General features: G+C 46.0%; 1 protein-coding gene across 4 annotated transcripts in view; it reads left to right on the top strand.

Moving 5' to 3' along the window:
- Window positions 1-322: 322 nt before the first annotated feature.
- The window catches only part of LOC139046746 (uncharacterized), a 201448-nt gene continuing 180781 nt past the window's right edge, over window positions 323-20989 (top strand). Inside the window, exons 1-5 of one of the 4 annotated variants that reach the window (XM_070536233.1) lie at window positions 325-5160; window positions 15144-15244; window positions 15645-15800; window positions 16696-16710; window positions 18087-18167. The gene's annotated coding sequence lies outside the window, so the exon portion shown is untranslated. Of the gene's footprint in view, window positions 5161-15143; window positions 15245-15644; window positions 18168-20989 lie in introns of all 4 variants that reach the window. The other 3 variants (XM_070536236.1, XM_070536234.1, XM_070536235.1) reach the window with 3 other exon arrangements.

Below are 20989 nucleotides of genomic sequence, written 5' to 3'. Positions count from 1 at the left end.
TTACTGGTTCTAATGAACAAATATTGTAATCATTTTTGTTACTGAAATTACGATCTCTTGTGCGAAATATATATGTACGTTATATGTGTATTCATTTGTACTGATTTTATCCGCTGTTGTAACCGTCGGGTCTGGGACGCTTGTCAGGCCTTCGTGCTTTTAGTCCCAGTCTCCCATCGCTCGGACGAGAAATAAAGTACATATGATGATGATGATGATGATGATGATGATGATGATGAAATATCGACCACGCAGACGTCCACAAATAACGAGTCATCAAAACCATCAACTTCTAAGAAAATCGACTAAATCTGTCTTTCTCACACATCGTAATCATCATGACCATCAGCCTGGTTACGCTCACTGCAGGGCAAAGGCCTCTCCCACACTTCTCCAACTAACCCGGCACACCCGCCTCGCGTGCAAGAGGTCTGTGGTTCGAATCCCGATGCCGCGCAATTTTCCAGCGGAATACAAAAAAAATCGGCGTGTTGATAAATTTACATAAACAGGCCTGGAGTGTGGCCTGATCCCGGTGACCAGAACCGGTAACGCACTCCCTCACCAGAGCAGGATTCGCCACCTTGGTGCAGTACTAGGCCACGACCTTCTATATGAACCTCTGACACAGATGGGATGGAAAATCAAGAGGTAGATATGAACCCCCGATCTCTTAAACGTACAAGGTCACCGACAGAGGAAAGAACCTAGCTCTCCCACCAAGTCCACGGCAAAAAAGTACGACAGAGAGATTCCTACAAAGAAGGACTTCTTAAAAAAGAGCGTTTTAGATCAAACAGTTTCTACTGTTCGGATTTATTCACCATAGGAACTTTAACAGTAATACAGTGGAACTGTCGTTCCATGCTTTCTGCTGCAACAGATTTATTACATCTTATTTCTAAATATTCTCCAGATATTATTATTTTATGGGAAACTTGGCTTGTTGCTGGTCACGCTTTTCACCTCAAAACTTTCCGATGTTTTCGATTGGATCGCCTATTTCGAGGCGGTGGTTTAGTTTAGTTTGTCTCATCAAAAATATGTCATACACCTACTATAACATACCAGATAATGTCCACAGACTGTAAAATCTTAGCACTGGATATAACACTCCCTGGTTGCACACCTTATTCTATAATTAACACGTACTTCCCCGCTGGAGGGCAAGATATCCGCCATCTGGATACCTCAATTGCACGCAGCTAGAAGAACATCCTACTGGTGGGAGATTTTAATTCTCATCATGTATCGTGAGGTTTCCGAACGGGCACTTGTGGCAAACGCTTCTGGGATTGGGTCTTAACGAATCAGTTCTCTTGCTTAAATTCTAGAGCACATACTTTCGTACGGGGTCAGTCGCGATCTGCCCTAGACCTCGAGCATGTCTGCCACCTCCTGGAAGACTGTAGACTCCGGAACTAACAGTGATCACTCCCTATATATTTTGAACTGCTGACCCCATTAGCTAGTTTAGATAGTAATGTGCGCCCTTTTGTTAATTACGAAAAATTTAAAAATGCATTAGAATCAGCTTTACACGCTCAGGAGGGCATGGAGAGGGATATTAAAGCAATGAGCCTGTGTTCCATTCTAAAACAGTCATAGAAAAAAGCTCCATTTGTTGTGCAATCTACTAAGGGTGGATCATACTATCCATGGTGGAATAGAAAAGCAGCGTGGAAGAAACTTCTATTCAACCAATGTCCTGTTCACTGGGCTGCTTATACATATATAGCTACTACATATAAACGAACACTCTCAAAAGCTAAGGAGTATTATGATTCCAAGCACTACACATACCTTTCGAAGTCTTGCAATAAAAAGGCCCTGTTTTTATTTCTTAGATCTCGTAAAGTTATACCGGAGCCCGTGAATGTCGATTCTGTAATTCTATCAACAAAAGAAGTATCGAAATCACTTGAAAAAATTGCTCAAGGACTTGCGCGACATTTCAAACATAAATTGCCCTTGGGCCTAAAGAAACCTCCCTTGGCAGACGACTCTGAAACAGTAACAGCGACAGAGATGGAACGCATTATCAGTTCGTTGCCAGCGTCAGCGCCCGGTCCAGATGGAATTACAACAGGAATGCTAAAAGCTTTATTTGATAATGCGCCTCAGGACCTCTTAAACATAATAAATTTCTCTCTCAAAAATGCATCGGTTGTAAGAGAGTGGAGAGTAGCTAAAATTTTTCCACTAATACCGAAAAAATCAGCTGGACTTGACTTAGACCACATAAGACCAATTCATCTTACTTCCAATGTCGTCAAATTAATAGAAAGAGTTCTTCACGGCCGTATAACAAATTTTATGCAGAATGACACCCTTCTCAGGCCTTGCCAGGTTGGATTTCGTCCCGGCCACTCCATATGGTGCGCCCATGTAGACTTCGAGAGGCGCGTTAAACTTGCTCGCCGCAAACGAGAGTACGCAGCTTTGGTGACACTAGATGTATCAAAAGCATACGACTCTGTAGAACATTGTATTCTATTCGATAAACTTCTGTCTACGAATTTCCCAAAATATATAAACGCTTGGATCTGTGAATTTATAAGAGATAGAGAGTTTTTTTGCTACCAACACGGCATTTCGACGTCCAAACACAAGGAGACAAGAGGTGAACCACAAAGTTCCGTTCTTTCCCCTAAATTATTTCACATTTTCCTAAGCACAACTCCTTTGCGTCCGGAAGTACATGTTTATGTACACGCGGACGATATCGCATTTTTTACGGGCGCGAATAATACACATTCACTACAACAGTCGTTGCAGAATTACTTAGGAATGCTGGAGACATGGATATAGAGGGGGTATGCATGTCGTTAAATATTAGCAAAAGTGCGGTATTAGTATTCCCATTAACTGCACAGGTGCATATATCTTTACAATACCGACAGGAAATCACTCCTCAAGTTGACGAAGTCAAGTACCTTGGTGTCATTTACGATGGCAAACTCACCTGGCGCAGTCACATTGAACATATTAAAACAAAGGCAGAACGAGCTGTACCTACGCTCCGCCGGCTCAGCCACCGTCACTCTGGACTACGCAGGGATACCTTACTGATGATATACAATATGTATGTTCGGCCCATATTAGAATTCGGCTGCGTGATATTTTTCGGTGGCCCCGCCTACAAAAGTAAACCTCTCATACTTTTAGAAAGAGCAGCTCTACGGTCATGCCTTGGGCTACCCAGATTTGTTGCCAACGCTGTTTTATATCAGGAAGCTCATATACCCACCCTAGATTGCAGATTCCGCATACTTACGGTTCAGACATTTCTAAAGATTTATGACTATTTCAAAAGACGTACGCAATATGCTCTTATCACTAAACCTGCTGAGTTTTTCCAGGTATCGTGGTCGAGATTCCAAAGTCCTCAAATAGTATTCGTACAAGCACAGTTACAAAAATTGGATGTGTCCATACGCCAGGTTTACCATTCAAATGATGCCTTTACAGACCTCAAAATTGAGTTCTAGGACATATTTCCTAATCATACTAAACTATTACTAAGGCGAAATTTAAATAATATCTTACACGGCCACCTATACCCGCTAACCACTGACAACGTAATAGCTACTGACGCTTCTGTTTGCAATGAGAAGGCCGGAGTGGGGATCTTCTCTGAAGCTCTTCAATGGTCCTACTCCCTTCGCCTTCCCGACTTCACACCTATATTTCAGCCAGAATTATTAGCGATTATATTAGCCTTACGAAAACTCCCCCAAAAAGACCCATCAGCTGTTATCGTGACCGACTTTCTATCTGTATGCACAGCACTAACTGCATCCTTAAATTCAGCAATTCAAGAACATTTCGTTCAATGGTACCTCCGTACTTACGAAAAGTATGTTTGCTTTATGTACCGGGACATCATGGGTTCCACTTGAATGAAATGGCCGATTCACTTGCACGAGCATCCCTGAACGGCCCGGCCCTATCATATCTGTTTTGCCGGCATCAGCTTATATCATCGCTGCTAGGTACAGAAATTTCGTTATATCTCAAAATTCTGCAATATCCATGCTAGCACCGTGTTCTGAATTCCACAATCTTGACTCCCCATGGAATATTAATTGGTGTCCTTCAGGGCAATTGGGAGTATCTTTTACAAAATTGAGATGTCGTATACCTCCTCTAAATATTTACTTACACAGGTCTGGTCTCGCTATGTCCCCTCTATATTCTTTTTGCAGTGCACCTGAAACTATCCAACAATATTTTCTCTCATGCCGCCGCTTGCTAAGGCAAAGAAAAATATAATACTCATTTGCCAAACTTGGCATATCGCTAACCTCGCCAAGCATTCTTTCGTTTGGGGTGACTTCACGGGGATCCAGTCACAGGGATGCTTTTCTTGTAGTTTACAATTTTATTAGAGAGACAAAAAGAGTACATTGCTGATTTTCTACAATAATCCATAGTTTCTATTATTTCATTTCTTTACGTTAAATTATTTTGTCAGAATTCTCAACAATATTTTTGTTGCAAGTCTAAATTACAGTTCTATCGTTCCACGCTCCACTATCCAAATCTAGTTTCTCTATACTTCTAAGCTTACGGAAAACCGCCTGCTTCTTGGCCAATCCCCCATAGTGGGTATGCGCCACTGTCTGGGACACAAGACAAGACAAGACTAGAAAGAATTCGAACAGCAGCAACAACAAGCGAGCAGAGAGAAAAGAAGAAGCCGCTGATGCGTGGAAAAAAGCCCGTGCGGAGGAAGGAGTTCGCCAGTGCTCCAGGGGCAGGAGTGAAGTCATCAGGCGCATGTTTCGTGCCTTATACTGGGCCAGGGCGACCTTCTAGGAGCGTTTTACGGCGTTCTTATGAACCGCGTTCTCATAATTGTACGCAGGAAGATGCCGAGCGACGTCGGGAAATTGAAGCCGATGCACCGGGAGCAGAGGTGAAGCCATTGGACTTGATGTCCGGCGTCGAGAACTCTACCGTGCCAAGGCCACCCGCCCGTGTTCAAAATGTCGCAACCGGACTTACTCCTGCATTACTGGATCCGAGTTGTTCGCCTGCGGGAGACCAGTATTTTTCCTCAACAGTGCCTGCCTTGAGCACCGCTTTTACGCTTCGAGGGCGGCCTCCGTCGCCACCTTGAGTTCATCTCACAGCTCCACTGGAGAACATGAAACGGTAGGCCCTTTTTCACTTTGACACTTTCTTTGGAGATTTAATTTTTCGTATGTGTGTGTGTGGTTTATTAGTTAATAGACTTTGTTTCTCTTTGTGCTGGATATTCTTTATTTATGGGTTGCAGTGCGGTAACGAACGACTTCGCCACTTCATGCGCCGAGACTGTGCCTCTGCAACGAAAAATTAAATGAAAGAACCTCATCACACTTACTACGCCCTGCGTTTTATAGAATTATCTAATTCTCCCAGAGCAGCAAAACGCATACATAGCGTTTTTGATCGCTTCTGGTGTTTTTCACAACATTAATAGGCTGGTGTGAGCAAGCGGCCGTGTGTGTGTATGTGTGCACGGCCTGCGTATGTGTTTGTGTGCGCCTTTTGTGTGTGCATGTTTCATAAACAATACCAGTGCTGTAGTTCACACGCCACTTTGATTCTAAAGGACGCGCCTCCTTACGTTCAAGTTCTCTGAAACGTATTAATCGCAGGTAAGCCCGTTCTCAAGCCTCCCATCGCTCCGGCCTCCCATCGATAAACTCTAAATTCAGACGGCACAAAATAATGCGGTATATTGCAGAGATGAACCCTGTCACTGCTGATGACGACGATAATAATGAAAGTGATGATGATGTGTTCGGATCCTCTTCGAAACGGGGCGGTGACAAATAGTCACCTAGCCTACTAACGCTAATCAAGTAAGCTGTAGAGATTTATCAGCCTATCGTTTTTTCTTTGTCTTTAACATTTTCTCTCTTCCTTAAATCTTCCTTAAATCTTAAATTTTCCTTAAAGTTCGTTATGCCTGTAAAAGATCCAGTTCTCATAATTTATTCCCTTCATTTTTCACCAATACTCCGCGCGTCGCCTGTTTATCTCCAGTCCTGAGCAGTGAATACTTCCATCCGCTTTAAACCGCAGCGCTTTTGGAAGGTAGGCATTTCACATGGGTTTACTTTTGCATTCCAGCAGGATGCGCTTGGTCGTGCTTGCATGTGCTGGATGTGCTTGGTGATGAGTGCTGAAGCATACTCAAGCGTAATCTTGTTCCCAATATTTGCTCCGGTATGTTTTTATTCTTTGGCAACCAGCTCGGCCCTCAAATAGCATGATACGGCCTTTGTGTTATATCATAGATTTTCCTTTCTCGTTCCTTTCTTGCAATTCTAGTAAATCACAAGGTTATCTTTGTTTCCGTCCTCAGCGCCTGATTTACTGTCACTGTTTTTTCCACACTTTCTTTATTATTCCTGGTCGCCAATTATGCTTTCAATCACCCTGTACCTGGTTGCCAACTTTCTTGAGCTCTTCGTCCATTTTGAGTCCACGCCTTTGAGGCACACATATTTATGCGCTTTAGCCACCCGTTCATTTTCATATGTTCCTGAGACTTCCTTCGAAACTGCTTTCGCTATGTGCCCCTCTGACTTCAAGGAGGCCCAACCAATTTGTCCGCGCACTACCTAATTTGCATTTGTCCTAAAGGCCCCAAGGCCCGCTGGCCTACCGACCTCTGGTCAGCCTCGAATTCCGATACACCTGATTTTTTTAAGCACCGAATGTCATTTGCGAAAGCTGGCGCTGGCACCAATGCCCCCTTCCATATTCCTCGCACTACCTCATATATATTGCAGCCCAAAGTGCTGTTTTTTTCATTATTGCATCCTCCCGCTTCCCCTTCATTCTTCTGTCTGACTGTCTTAGGGGACGCTAGAGTTTGCTGCGTTTATGTATACATCAAGGTATGCGCCAATCTACATTGCTTGATTATGCGTATGTCTTGCTGTTGAATCGACATCACGTCCGAGCTCGTCCCTTGAATAAGCATCAGAACTACGGACTTCTGGGTGCTGAATTAGAGCACTATTTGTCACTAAACTGCAACACATATTCGGAAGTCTCTGCAAATTTTTTGCGTCGTCCGCTAGTACCAGTATGTCGGCCGCATACATTAGCCAGGGACCCTCTGTTACACTCTTCGCAAATTATGGATGTAATAAAAATTCGGCAGACTCTTAAGACTGCTTACGTGTGGGAATGCGGAAGCATTATAGTCGCTTTTCTGAAATTTATATTTAAGCTCCTTCCTTGTCCGCACAAGCTTTCGCCTGCGTTCTAATTGTGCCTCGGTAAGACCAAATGATAACGCGAGAAGCGTTGCAACACGCTCGCATGCGCGCGAGGAATTCATAACTCCAGGGAGCGCTCAGCGACGTGCCATTGGACAATATTGCTTTTACCTTATGCGTTCATTTTAAACACTCATGAAGGGCGCCACCTCCTCCCAACTGGCTGCGCCGTCACCTGCCCAGAGACGCACGCACTACGCCACACGTTTATTCAGCCAGATGGCTGCGACCTGATCTGTACAATGACGCAAGCACTAGGCACGCATTTCGAGGAAGTTTATTCTTTCTTTCAATATGCAAAAGAAAATGATGCCAGAGATCAAGGCATATAGCCTGACAAGGGCTCTTGCTCCAGATGAGCATTTCAAATGGAGAAAGCGCATATACAAGAAATGAAATGTGATGATATTTGATGGTACATATAGACACAAATTGTACAATTAGCTACAAAGTAGTAATGTTAATAAAGAGAGTAAATATAATAGCGGAAATTTACAAATGTAAAGCAATATGCACAGGTACGGCGTAAATGCACTCTGATACATAAAAATACCGAGAACCATAATTTTCGCTCAAAATAACTCAAACAATTATTTACACAGCTTTTCTTTCACATATAGTGCATTCATGCATAAACTTAATGTATTCAAAACGCACAAAAATGAAATAGAAGTAAAATTTTCATGATAACACAGAAGAAAACCTCAAATTTACGCAGCACCATATTCTAGCCGTCACCCTATAAAATGTTTTTATTGATGTGTTAATTTAAAGCTAATTTCCTGCTCTATTCGATTTAACAAAATGGGAATTTAGTTTATATGCTGTCTACATAATAAGCTCTAATTTTCGGTGTCCTTATGATGTTCCATCTCATGCAATACTGTGGTGTAGGTTTAATTGAAGCAATTTCCTATAATTGATTTTGATGTGCTCTATCATTTTATATGTATATACCTGGGTTACGCTTAGTATTTCAGGCTTAAGAAACAATTGAGTACGTAAGCCCTGCGGCTGTCCATTATAGTTTTCAAAATTTCGCAGTACCCGTTTCTGTAATACAGTAATTTTCGATAAATTCTGGTTTCTTGTGGTACTCCATAATAACCAGTATAATAATCTGGAATGAAATAGCCTGTAATAGAGCACCTTCATTAGCCAGAATGGCAGCAACTTTCTAAGGTTAAAGAGGCAACCAACAGCTTTACAAAGTTCCGCCGTTAACGTTTCAACATGTGTGTTAAAACATAGGTCTTTCTGAAACCAGACACCTAAAATTTTCTGGGCTTCTCCCTCCCATACTTTACTGTCATTAAATAGTGTTATTATGTGTTCGTTAAAAGGCTCATTTCTGGCCCGAAAGTAATATATCTTGTTTTATTTACATTTAATTGTTGTTTGTTCTTACATAGCCAAATGGATAATGCATTTAAGTACTGATTGGCTAACTGCTGTATATGCGAAAGTGTTTTGGCGACGGAAAAGACGTTAGCAGAATAAGCATACAAAATTAAACTCTTGTAATTTGGCACTTCAACTGGGTCATTTATGTATAAATCAAATAATAATGGCCCAAGTACTCATCCTCGCGGTACCCCTCTGAATATATTCAATTTTTGCGACACATCACTTTTGAAGGTTGCATACAATAGCCTGTCTGCTTGACTATGATAAGGTCTCTCTTCTTAACATTCAACCCTCCAGGAGGCCGAATAATGGTCTCAAAGTGATCCCTAGGAAAGTTCGGGATACTGGAAGCTTCCACGACTCATCTCAATACTTTGTGTGGGGCGGCAGCGCGGGCGCGAACACTTATCCCTTGCTTTTTCTTAAGTGGGCGCGTTAGAATCGGACCGCTCGGCATGCTTCTTCGTGCTCCCGACTTCGATCCATATGAGCACTCCGCTTCCTCCGGATTGATTTCCATGCCTTCTACAACCGAGGTATTGAGGTTCGAGGCCATTCTGTTGGGCCTACGCTCGTTGTTGACAGAGTTGGGCCTACTCTCGTCGCCTCCCAGAGCTCACCCTATTGCTTTTCACCATCAGAACGGTCGTGCGAGAGGAACTCCAGAGGGTGTTCCCAAGATCCCAGCTCCAGGTTGCTTCGATCGCTGACGTCGTGAGAGAAGAAATCCAGTGGTCACTGGAACTTCCCGAAGGCAACCGGAATCGTCACAGGTCCAGCCTGAAGAGATGGCCTACGCCGCCGGCGCCCGCCATCAAATTAACCCTCCGCTCCCGCACCAGGGCGCTGTAACGATGCAGTTAGAGTGGCGGTGGTGCCGTCAACCGCCACCACCGCCAGCTCGACCACCCTTCGTCCAGCGAACCTACGGGAGGAAGAGAGACATCTGGTGCGCTCCTGACCACCGTCCGCTCTGCAACCACTGCGGAAAAATGGGTCATGCTTACCGGTGATGCCCATACCGGGAGATGGGACCGCGAGGGTTCGCCGTTAACCCGCCCCGAGCACAGCTTGGCGAACGACCGCGCGATATCGCTCACTACCTCGCTGCTACTAAGTGGAGCCCTGGGCGACCGTCCAGTTCACCGTCACCAAGCCGCTACCTGTCGCTGAACGACGACCATACACTAGCCCAGCCCGGGCCTGCTCCATTAGTCCATATCCAGAAAACTAAACGCAGAAACTGATGGAGGCGCAAACGCGACGCAGTCGTAATCCGACGCCAACACTTAACTACAACGCAAAACAAAGAGCCACCGTTCTCGACGTGCTTCTCGGCGGCCACGCAGTCAAAATCTTAGTAGACACAGGAGCCGACTACTCAGTCATAAGTGCACCCATTGCCACCCACTTGAAGAAGGTTAAGCCAGCATGGGAAGGCCCTCAAATTCGGACCGCTGAAGGACACCTAATAACGCCGACTAGAATCTGCACAGCAAGAATTACAGTTCAGAACCAGACCTACCTTGCCACCTTCGTTATCTTCCAACAGTGTTCACGAGACGTCATTGTCGGCATGGATTTCCTGAACCAACGCGGTGCAATCATCGACCTGAACTCGAAGTCGATAACGCTGGCAGAAGACCAAGCGATGCTGCCGGAGAGCTGTCGTTGTCACCACGCCTTGAATGTGCTCCAAGATCAAGTCAGCATCCCGTCCCGCTCAAGAATTGTTATTGCCATCGGCGTCATCGAGGGTGACGAACGCCTACTATACGACCGCAAAGTTTGTGTCGCAAGAGGGATCGCTCGACTTCACGGAGAAAAAACGAAAGTGTTGCGGACGAACGTCAGCCAGCAGTTCAAGGACACCAAAAGGAGCATGACGATCGCATATATCACGGAAATTCTAGAAACCAGCAATGCGTTTGTCTTCTCAGACTCTGCCGCATCTACCCCGACGACCATGGTTCCCGAACCACACTTCGTCATAAGTCTAAGTCTCACCATGATCAAGCAGGAGCAGATCAGAAGTCTGCTTAGACGATACAGACTCCACGTCATCGAGGATTCGACGAACACCAGTCGCAAAACATCGCATAATAACCAAAGAGCGCGCTCGAGCACTCCGCCAGAGCCCTTACTGTGTTTAGACGCGAGAACGTGAAGCTATAAAACATCAAGTCGACGAAATCCTGCGTGACGACTTCATCCAGCCGTCTAAAAGCCCGTGGGCATCTCCTCTTGTCCTAGTGAAGAAAAAGGACGAAAGCCTACGTTTTTGCGTCTATGCTACTGCCAAATAGATGTCGACGAGAGAGCGCGCGAAAAGACCGCCTTCGTCTCGCCAGACGGCCTCTGCGATTTCAAGATTATGCCATTCGGACTGTGCTGGGCGCCTGCAGTGCTCCAGCACGTCATAGACATGATGTTAGCAGGGTTGAAGTGGCAAACCTATCTTGTTTACGTGGATGATGTCCTCGTTTTAGCCAGAAATTTGAACGGTCACCTTAGGCGGCTTGCGACAGTACTAGAGGCCAAGAAGTCATCATGGCTCCCTCTGAAGCCGCAAAAGTGCCGCTTCTCTTACAATGAGCTTCTGTTCCTGGACCACGTCATCAGCAAATCTGGAGTCCGCCCCGACCCACAGAATACAGCGCCCATCACAAAGTTCCTGCAGCCCATCGATAAGAAGGCAGTTCATCAATTCCTAGGCATGTGCGCCTACTACAGGCACTTTGTCTAGGACTTCTGACTCATCGCTGAGGCGTTGACGCATCTAACTAAATGTGACGTCGAGTTCAAGTGGGAAACGCCGCAGGCCGACACATTTGAAGAACTCAAACGATGCATGTAGTCGCCACCGGTATTTGCGCTCTTCGACGAGTACGCCGATACACAAATTCATACTCACGCCAGTAGCCTACGCCTCGGTAATGTTCTAGCCGAGAGGAAATACAGATTTAAACGGGTGATAGCTTACGCTAGCCGCTCGCTGTCAAAACCAGAAAGCAATTTATTCTATGACCGAAAAGGAATGCCTCCCCATCATTTGGGCTACATAAAGTTTCGCCCTTACCTATATTGCAGGCCATAAAGGAATCTCCAGGACGGCTGGCATGGTGGAGCCTCAGCCTAGAAGCATACGACATCACTGCAACCTACAAGTCCGCACGAAAAACACTGATGCCGATTGCCTATCACACGCCCCTATTGACCTGCCGCCGCACGATGACGAGAATGACGACGCCTTTCTTGCAACAATAAGCACGGCAGACTTCGCTGAAAAAACAACGAGCAGACGCGGAGCTAAAAAGCCTCGTCGAGTATTTGTTAGGTCACACCGACATTGTCCCTAGGGCATTGAAGCGGGAATTGTTTTCTTTACTAGTAGGTTGTTTTGAAGCGAGAACGAAGAACTTATCACCAGTCCGCGCCAACTACCTTCTTCTTGTTCCCTTAGCGATGCGCCCAGAAGTACTGCACGCCCTGCATGACGATGCGACCGCTGGGCAGCACGGATTCTCCCGGACGCTGTCGAGGATACAGGAAAGGTATTACCGGCCGCGCCTGATCGCCGACGTCACCAGTTACGTCAATGCGTTTCGAGGCTGTCAGCGACGCAAGACACCACCTGCAAGGCCAGCGAGATAACTACAGCCGATCGTGACGGACTTGTTGGGATCCTTGCCGGTGTCAACAACCGGGAATAAGTGGATCGTCGTGGCGACGGACTACGTCACCCACTTCGCTGAAACGAAAGCTCTGCCGAAAGGTAGCGCAACCAAAGTGGCAAAATTCTTCGTCGAGAACATCCTGCTGCGACATGGCGCCCCAGAAGTCCTCATTACCGACCGAGGAAAGCCTTTATAGCAGAGACCACCCCAGCCATTCTGCAGAACAGTCTGACAAAGCACTGGAGGACAACGGCCTACCACGCACAGACGAATGATCGTGTGGAGCGCCTGAACAAGACCCTCACCGACGTGCTAGGAATGCACGTCGACGTCGAACACAGGACCTGGGATGCCGTCCGGCCGTACGTAACCTTCGCTTACAACACGGCTGTGCAAGAAACAACACATATCATCCCGTTCAAGCTAGCTTACGGAAAGAAACCGCTGACGACCCTTGACGCCATGCTGCCGCACGTCACCGACGAAGACAGTCTTGACGTCGCCCTCTATCTCCAGCGCGCCGAAAAAGTGCGACAGCTCGCCCGCCTACAGATCAAGAACCAGCGGCGTACCGAAAGCCGACACTACAACCTCCGATGACGCTTCGTCGACTTCCAGCCCGGCGACCGTGTTTGGGTTTGGACCCCGACACGCCGACGAGGACTCTGTGAGAAACCATTGCGACGCTATTTCGGACCCTACAGGACGATCTGCCGTATTGGCTAGCTAGACTATGAGGTCGTGCGAGAAGCCATTTGGCATTCACATCGGCGCTGAGCGCGATCTGAAACTGTCATATTGAGCCCGTTAAGAAGCCCTTTACGCACGCTGACGAACTTCCTTATTTTGTTGTTTCTTTGCTACGGGTGTTTTATTCATTGCTTTCGATTATTTGGAGCGTCGGCTCGATGCTTTTTGAAAGGGAGATATTGACACGTGTACTTATTCATTCTTATTGGGCGACATGTTTCACCACCTAACAAATGTTGTCGCACAGAGCAAGACGCGCCTGCATGTATCGGAAGTTTCTGGAATGTTATCAACGGTTCCATATGCTGTCTGTCACCGAACCTTGTGTAATAACATTGCATGTGTGCGTCATGCGAATAGTGTAGAATTTTGTGGGAGACACGCGGGTTCCAGCGATTACTCTGGAACATTTCACCACTGCTGTATAAAAGCCGACGCGCTTGACCCGTTGATTAGATTTTGACAATCGCCGACTCTGTTCACCGCTGTTGTTGTGCTTTAATTAGGTGGAACTTGCTTTTGAGGGAACAAGATGGCCCAATGAAGATTCAGTTTCGCCATTTATAGTTTTGCTGCTGTGTTCTTCACACTCACTACCACGTGACAGTGTGAACAATGGCAAAAGTGGAGATTTAATGTGCCTTCAATAAACAAAAGGGCATACATCTCTGTAGATAAAGGAGACAGATTAATACTATTCTTGGTTTTATGTTAAAACATTACATTGCACACATGCTATTCCGAAAGCAGACTCCAAATCAGGTGGACGCACAGTGGGAGACGTGCAGGCAGCGATGTCAAAAACGAAGGTGATGCATGACGCTTGTTGAGAGAAGGGCGATGGCAGGGGTATGCGTAGAGACCTACGGTGCATTTATAGCAGCATTTAGGGATTCTGTGCCTCTTGCGTCCCTTTGGGACAAGCCCATAAACACCTAGTGGCAAACATCCAATGGCTGAAAAAATTAAAGGATCAACCAATTATTAGTCACTGTTCGAATAAAGATCGGTGAGCTTCAGAGATATCTGTGCACCAACATTGTAAGTTCAGGTTTTATGTAGGAACCATGGTGGAACATATCCATTCTGAAGAATTGGCCAAGAACTGCCACAAACGAATTGACACCTGCTCAGCGGCGAATTCCAATAAAATTAAGCAAATCGAAATAATTCGTTTAGACATAAGACTTCCATTCCAATAAATGATCAGTGTGATTTGCAGATGCCTCTGAGCCGACATTATATGTTCAGGTTTTCTATATGACATCCTTTTGTGCAGCACAAAGGTGCACTGACTTCGTCAGCAGCATGCGTAATACCAACCCGTTCTCTGCTCTTTTCATTCAAGCAGCTTAACACCTTTGTTCATGTATCCATAGATATTGCGCGAAGATACCCGTCGATCCTACAGTATGAAACCGCAAGGCGGTCGCCCCAAACCTGAGTAAAAAGGAAGGTATGTCTTGCCTTTTAAGAAAACAAATGCCTTACTTTCAAGTAGCATTCTGCCTTCGTACCTAGACAGATCTACAGCATCTGAAGATACTCGTGCGCAATCACATTCATAATAGCACAGACCCACTTGTTCGATGACGACTGGCTCTTAACAGACGCTTTATGATTCGTGAATACGTTTAAGCAGTGCCCGGCCGGCCAAATGTAGCATTCCCAGCGTGAGAGAGAAATACCATAGGCTACATCCGTCTCACATGCAACTATAATTTATTTCGGCTTAATGGTGAACTCATTGGGCATGGGCACAGCAGCACGTGGCTTGTCCACCACGTTCTTTTTTGAAGGCACAGCGATTCAAAATTACGTTGCGTTCACTTTTTTGAGCGAAGCGCCAAACGGCACATGTGTATAATGTTAATCGCCAAATATTAAGCACGTCTTCCACGTCCGAAGTCCTATGCTTTCTCTTTTACTCATTGAAGGGCCCTTTGAATCAAAAAGAACAAGATATGGAAACACAGTTACTCCTATCGTTGCCTAGTTGCCTGACGAAGTTTTCAACCATCAGTTGCAGGAGGGACTGGACAAGGTACAGCTACGGCGTCCATCTTACACCATGTGCTGCCATGATGTGACGTACCAGTGAGTCCCAGCATGACTTCATCCAACGTGAGCATACAATCTCGATCAACAAAATTCTGGCTACGTATCAGCTTTTATTCGTCTCTCAATGGTTCCCAATTTTTGTCGACGCTTAAGTCATTGAAAAAACATTCATAGGAATTGAATAGTCGCTGATATACGATAAAATATATTTTAAGCTTTTTGTTAGCATTAATAGATTCGCAATCAAACCCCGTTACCCTCAGTAACTTCGTGGTGATTTCATTGACAAGGACCGAATAAGATAATACATTTTAAAGCGGTAATGATGAACACAAATGTAGTACATCTCTGGTCAAAAATGGACCCCTATTTGGGACGCCGTTCTTTCACTCGTTAGTAAAATGCAAATATGCTCGTGCCCCAAATGTGGCACATGTAAAACTTACACTGGTTTCTTCTCAAGGTTTCAGATCAAACATCGCAGCTCGCCAGAGCTATCGGAGCCTGGAGGGGAATTCATATCGGCACTTTTTGGATAGCAAATGAACATGGTCGAGAAAAGCCGTGCATCACCTACCGCTGCTGAGGGCGCACAAACAACGGAAGTTCCAGCAGCCAGGTGATCGAATTCCACACGAATTTGGTTCCACTGCCGGGACGAAGATGAGAGCTTCGAGCTGGACTGCGCCGCTGGGGCTCAACCGAATTTATCCTGAGCGCTGGATTTTGGTCAGCTGAATCTAACGCGCTCTGACAGAGTGGTACAGAGTGCTCGAAAGCTAGCAACCGAATATACCATAAGACACCGCCAATAGTTCGACGCAGGTCCTAACTACACTAGTGAATAACTAACTGTGTAGTTTGTTAGTGCAAACGATGGAGCGTGCGTACGCGGTGTACACCGCTGCATCGTACAATTCCCACACTGTAGGCCCTAAAGTTTAAAATAGAGAAAGAACGCGTGCATATCACGTGTACAGGTCGAACTATGCGATGTTTCCGTCCTTCACTAAATTCCACTAGATATATTCTCTTCCGTGTGCTGCCGCATGCACAGCCATGAAATTTATTATGTACACCAAGTTCTATACTTCCCACACGTTTTCTATTATGAGAACAGAGGGCGTTTTCGCTTGCAACACTCGCGCTCACAAAGGCGATCTCTGCTCTACGCGTGATCATAGATCATCGAGCATGTCCACATGATATGTTTTCGTGACGAAATTCCTGCACGTAGGTAAATTTTTTCTTTATATACGGCACTGTGCGTCCGCCAACACAGTCGCATCTTGCTTAATTGCAGATGCGAAGTGTCGGGAACGCACGCAAGAGCGGATGTTGCATGCTTTTTTTCTGATATCCTGGCATAATAACTCGGTGTAACGAGTGTAATGCACCAGGATATATCTCACTGATGCATCAGCGCAGTTTTATCTAGCAGCAATTGCTTTAGAATGTAATTTTCAAATATTGATTGAAGTTTACCTCCCAATTATGTTTTCCAATAATATCAGAGACTACGACTCGCAGTAAGTATTTGATATTTTCTGCATCACATCTCAGGTATGACAGAAAATGTCGCGATTAAGGCTTAGTATTGATGTCTGGAATTCCTAACGGATGACTGCTTCTGCTGAATTCAGAAATATAATGTTTAGGCGATTCGTAATGCTCAACTCTGCGTTATTTCTGTAGGTCGGTTCACATTTTGTTACTATTATGGTACAGCGTTTTCGCAGTTCAATATTTCTACAAATGTTATTTGTATGGAGTAACGCTGTCAACTGATGCATGCGAGTTGGTATTTCCGTTTGCTAATCTATTTTAATGCGGTAACCAGCAGTATTCTATCACTGTCATGCTTTCGTTATCGCAGTCCTTCTCATATCGCCGTTTTTTCTTGTATTCAGAGTATCTTTCACTTTGCAAGCTCAACGAAAAAAAAAATATCAGGTTCTGCGAATGACGCAAAGGTGTATATTGGAAGGAGTGATTTCATTCCGTTCAGAGAGGCTTAACCCTAAACCGCTGCACCAATAAAAGCAAATATTCGAAAGGGAATTTTTTTCACGCGTGCTGTATTGCAAAGAGCAAAAGCTAAAGCTCCCGCGAAAACTTTCGGTTATTTTATGTTCTCTTAGCTCAGGAAACGATAAATCTCACGTCCCTGGGGCCTCAGGCTGTCAGGTTCTAGAAGCAGAAGTCATGAAAGATGTACATAGTGAAAGTAATAACCGCAATTGCATTACAATTATGGTGGATGCTTAGAACTTTCTGAGAACGTGAAGACTCGTCTTGCACGTGCGGCAGCGACCTCTCTCCACCAGTTCTCCATTTCCAGAACGACCGAGTCACATTGGGGCCGCATGTTGCTCTCGTCGAGCCGCTGCCGCAGATTAAGGATAGCCGCTTCCTCCCGATGGCGGTTAGCACGAGCGGCATTTAGGGCTGCTCTAGCCTCTTCCGCCATCGAGTGGTTTCTCGGTCTTCCCCGCGCACGACTAAAGCCTGGTGCGTCGTCACCCATAGCGATGCGGAATGGAGCTCTGTGGCCACGCGGCGACGTTTACAAGGCACGCGAGGGTGCTGCAAGCGTGCTGCCGCCGTGTCGACAACGTTTTACGGGCGCCGCCGCTGACATTTCCGTCCTCCTCCGTCGCCCTTTCTCAGAACCCTCCTCCGGCGCTTCTGTTTTCCTTTCCCGACGTGCTCCGGTTTTGTGTACCTCACAATGCGACCCCTGAAACAGAGACATCTAAGGCCTTCGCCTTAAAATTTAGCGTTTAAAATAGGCTTGCATTTCCGAGTACATCCCTAGGCGTTGAGATGTCGAACTATTTTGCGTAAGTGTTGCTACTATTAAAATTCTTTCAAATTTATTTTTTCGTGCATTTTGCATCATCAGAGAAAATCAGCGTTTCGACTACAACGAAGACGACGCCTAAGACGCCAGCTGTGACTGTACCCTCCAATCCTTTTCCCATCGGTACGTTTGGCACACAGACGTTGTCATATGTATGTGGCCGCTTTAGTACGTCTCGCAAGAATAGCGGCCACTAATCACGTCTCCAATAATATTTTGACTTGTCAACGTTCACGCACTTTTCCGAGACTGTGTTTGTATCAACGTTTTTATGTAACCGTTTTTCCGCTCACCTGGGTACTGGGTGGTCGAATGGGTAGGGTAGCTGGTTGCTGCTACGAGGGAACAGAGTTTTAAGCCAGGGATTGCACCAACTTGCGTTACTGAGTATGTGGCGGTGTGTATTCCTCTTCAACAAACTTCTTTCACACCGACATGAGCCACTGTACATGGAGGACTGGGTAGGCACCGTTGTTCGAAGAAACTCTAACGCCGACTTGGAGGACCGGGCATGGGCCACTCGGTCTGTGCTGGTGTTCAATGAACCACTTTGATGCGAACTTGAGTAACTAGCTATGAACCACTTGGAATGTGCCTCTCTACGGGGACGCAAAAGATCCCTTAAGTTTCTCCAGTAGCGTAGCAACAGGGGGCGCCGGGGGGCCGTGGGCCCCGGGTGCAACGGGCCAGTGGGCGGGGGGGGGGGTGTCATATACGTCTGAAGACACCCCTCTTTCCGCCGGCTACACCCGGGGTGGGGAGGAGGGGGGGGGGTGCCAGAAGACCTATGGGCCCCGGGTGCCAGACGACCTAGCTACGCCACTGAGTTTCTCCCATGCTGAACGGAACCAAACCAACGCTACGTGGGTTCCTCAAGGACAAAACCCACACTTAGGCGGGCCGTGCCACAAATCACCTGGGTATGTGCCGCTCTTCAATGGACCTCTGAATGAATTGAGTCACTGAGTATGTGCCACTACGTGTGTGGCAAGTGAGGGAACAATACTCGGCGTTGGCGCCCACCGCCGCGCCCAGCTTCTCCTCTCGAAGGCCATGCGCACACTTCTCGGCAATGCGGCTAGATGGCGCAGCGTGTCCGCAAAGAAGCGCGAGAGAGGATACCGGTTGCCCCATGACGCGCTTCTGAGCATTTGCACGCACGTGATTCGAGGCCGCTCCGCTAGATGGCGCCGAGTGTTATTAGGGAAGCGCGAAAAAGGAGTGCCGCTACGGTACACGCAACATACATGACCCTTTTCGACGGTGGAAATACGTCGTTCCGGTGTGCAGGTTCAATGCTAACCGCATCACCGTTGACAGTCTTCGTCAGATGGGTTCTACTTTTTTTTGCTAATTGCTCATTTAAAGCGCCGTTTTCCGTCGTTAAAGTACCCTTGCAAGACAGTGCGAAGCTTGTGGTGCACTCACTCTACGTCGAATACCCGTTGGAGCATAAGTGGTGAAAGATTCCAAAGTCATTTTCCATCATTCGAATGAAATTATAGATGCTGCATGTGTTCTCAGAAAATGAGCTCCTAATTCACAGTGTTTGAGGCAACGTTTTCTTCGTCGTGAATAAATGGCTGATACAGGATCTGCAGTTCAAGTTTTTGGACTTGTGTGGTACTCGAACCAGGACACATGACCAAGGCTACGGATTGCATAGTGGGATTGCTCTAAAAAGATGCAAATTAAAAAGGCTCGGTGCTATAGGCCGTCCCCAGGATATCTGGTCCACTTGGATTTATTGAACCACTTACAGTACAGCCTAACCTAAGTTTTCAAGAGCGACGATATCTTAATGTAGCCTGAGCTGCGGCATTCCCTGCGTTGAAACAAAATGCAAATGCGCTGATATTCCTGTACTTCACACCTTGAGAGCAATTATGCCGTTATATTGCAGCCAGATGCACGCGACTAGCAGGTACGGATATTTTGTGATGTAAGTCAAAGAGCATACGGAGCTTTCATCTACAAGAGAGTGAAAAGCAAACACGGAGTATATAAGGAGCTTACGTTAGCCAAGTCAAAGGTTGCGCCACTTAAAACCATGACACTACCAAAGCCATTTAGGTACTTTTCTCGAAGTAGGGCAGGGAAAATTCCTGAAAAAAAAATGAGCCGGGATATTTTTGTGCGGCTCGGACATTGCTTTTTGTAGAAATTGCACCACAGCTTTGTAATGAATAAAAGGTTCGTTTGAGCAACATTGTGTTAAGTGGTTCTGGTGAAACTGTCCAGCACAAGAAAACCAACTGACTTTCTCAGGGGTGAATTCCGGTTGCGGATATTTAAAGGCACGCGAATTGTGGTGGCATGGACCTTCTTCGCTTCAGAAGGAAGAAAGTATAAGGCGAAGACTTCGAAAGCACTGGTTTGAACGGAGCGTAGCTTCAGAGGCGCCATAAGACGTGCAAACTACGTATACAAGTGCTTTCAAAGTGGTATTTAATCTTCAGCGATGCAGCAGCCTTGTGCACGTTTAGCGCATCATCGCATGATCCGTTCGTTTACAAGCAACTGTGTAATTTCGGCCACAAGACCAAATTCGGCGCCTACAGCAGAAGAAATGTATGTTGCTCAGAAATGCCACTTGATCGTTGTGCAGGAAGATACTTGTGGTAGAGAAATAATGAGAATGTGTGGGAATCGCTCATTGGTAAGCAATTCATGTACCAAGATGTTCAACCTATACATGGACTAATCGCGAGATATTGCGCATTAGGAGACATCTTCGATTCGCTGCAGTGACGGAACAAGTCAAGCATCTGATGTTGCGGCCACTAGAATTTCTCTCACAGAGCAGATTGTTGGAGACGTTCATAAACGGAGACTTCACGGTGTCATCCAAGACACACTTGTAGAGATACAGGAAAAATCTAGATTCCCAGAGGCATACAGGTTGTAAAGAATGTGATTGGACAGTGCAATAGTCATGCGGAAAC

Source organism: Dermacentor albipictus, chromosome 3 (genome assembly GCF_038994185.2).
Source record: "Dermacentor albipictus isolate Rhodes 1998 colony chromosome 3, USDA_Dalb.pri_finalv2, whole genome shotgun sequence".
NCBI classification, from domain to species: domain Eukaryota; kingdom Metazoa; phylum Arthropoda; class Arachnida; order Ixodida; family Ixodidae; genus Dermacentor; species Dermacentor albipictus.
The sequence above is the reverse complement of the archived record's forward strand: the minus strand, read 5'-3'. Positions and strand labels throughout refer to the sequence as shown.